This window comes from Sinocyclocheilus anshuiensis, unplaced genomic scaffold (assembly GCF_001515605.1).
Source record: "Sinocyclocheilus anshuiensis isolate Anshui unplaced genomic scaffold, SAMN03320099.WGS_v1.1 scaffold3034, whole genome shotgun sequence".
Lineage (NCBI taxonomy): Eukaryota > Metazoa > Chordata > Actinopteri > Cypriniformes > Cyprinidae > Sinocyclocheilus > Sinocyclocheilus anshuiensis.
The window spans coordinates 166,092-167,874 of record NW_015542320.1 but is presented as its reverse complement, the minus strand read 5'-3'; the positions used below and the strand labels follow the sequence as shown (position 1 = coordinate 167,874).

Sequence of the window (1,783 nt, the reverse complement as noted above, 5' to 3'; positions counted from 1 at the left end):
TTATTCCACACAGCTCTGTCCCTTCTCTGAGAAACGGGCTGATCTTTTCCTGTTTTTATGAAGCCCCACCCTCAGAAATAGGCGATGGGCTCTAATTGGTTAGCTAGCCCAGCGCGTTGTGATTGGCTAAACCGCATCTAGTGAGCGTCTAATAATCCCACCCCTCACCTCAGCGGCATGTGCTCCGGTTGTATTGTAAACAACGGTGTCATCATTGAACTTTCAGCTTCATAACTTTGCAGATATTGTTTATGCTCAAACAGCAACATTACACACTAACGTTAAAAAAGTGAAATCGCAATCAACCACCCCTTTAAAAAAGAAGCCCAAAGTCGCATATAAAACACCGACTTGGCAACTATGGAGGCGGCGCAGCTGTAACGACATGTGAATAATCCCGCCCACTCTAAAGCGATACTAAACTGCAGTGGAAACGCAAACCGAGCCGTGCCGTGCTGAGCCGAGTTGTACCACGCAGTGGAAAAGCGCCACTAGTTGACTCTGCATATTAAAGTTACCATGAAATCAAAATACATAATTTTATCTCTTGTCTGATGACATGTGCACTGGCATGACATGTGCCCTTTCAAACAACCTGTCACTCACATAATTATTGCAGCAGTTAGCAAATAACAACAATTCAACAATCCAGTCAGTTGCCGATGGACAAAATCAAGTCCTGCTCTACATTTTTTCTTGTTCGAGAATCTCTATATCTAGAATCTATCCCTAGTGTTCTGCATGTAGCTTTACACAAAAAAACAGTCATGATTATTTACAAGTGTCCAATAAGAAGAATTACGTAGATAAAAATAAGACTTATTTAGTTGGTAATGTGATTTCAATATGGCTGCCTCCATGAGGTGACCCTCTCCATAAAGAATAAATTGGCTTTTGATTACTGATATGACTGGGGTCTTCATACCATGTGAGTGTATATCATTTAAAAAATATTTTTCTTTCTATTTTTCAACATTCCATTGTGTAAAACTTTAACAATCAAAACTGGGTAGAAGAAAATATTTCAAAATGGAAAAGTAATACACTTCAGCTTTAATATCACTTTCTATGGCACAGCTAGAAATGAACACACCTTTCAGCAATATGTCATAAGATGATTTGTTTGTTCTTGCGTATACGTGCTTGTGTGTCTCTCTTTGTGGCACTTGAAGTTCAAACTTCCGATGTCATGCTGCTATGTTCCACTGATTTGCCCACCACTTTCTGTTCAGCATGCGTTCTGTCACTTCAGAAAAAAAAACACACCCCTAGCTATCCTTTTTTACACTCTCCTACTTGTTCTCTCTTTCGTTTAGCCGGGATTTGACGAGATCAACCCAGAATGGAAGACTTCGCTGGAGAAGAGAAAGAAGATAAAAGGTAGCCAGACCCTCAACTTTAGATGTGTATCTACTCCTACACTTACCTAGTGCTATTAATTATGTAGTGAGTCCAGACAGAGGTGGTGGGAGGGAGAAGAATGCTTTAATAAACCCCTGCGTCTTGTGTCTTCGTGGAGAGGCGTTAAATTCAGGCAGTGACATTTTGATTGTGGGTTTAGATCACACGTTTTCATAAAGCTTGTCTGTCTGCTTGTCCTCGGTTTGTGCTTTTTAGCTTTCTATTAATCAAAAATCCTACAAAAAATGATCATGGTTTCCACAAAATTATTAAGCAGAACTGTTTTCAACATTGTAAAAAATGCAAAATATTTCTTGATCACCAGGTCAGCATATTAGAATGATTTCTGAAGGATCATGTGACACTGAAGACTGGAATATGA

General features: G+C 39.5%; 1 pseudogene; it reads left to right on the top strand.

Annotated features, from left to right (window-relative positions):
- The window catches only part of LOC107690897 (neuroblastoma-amplified sequence-like), a 170,392-nt pseudogene that overhangs the window by 9,023 nt on the left and 159,586 nt on the right, over positions 1 to 1,783 (top strand).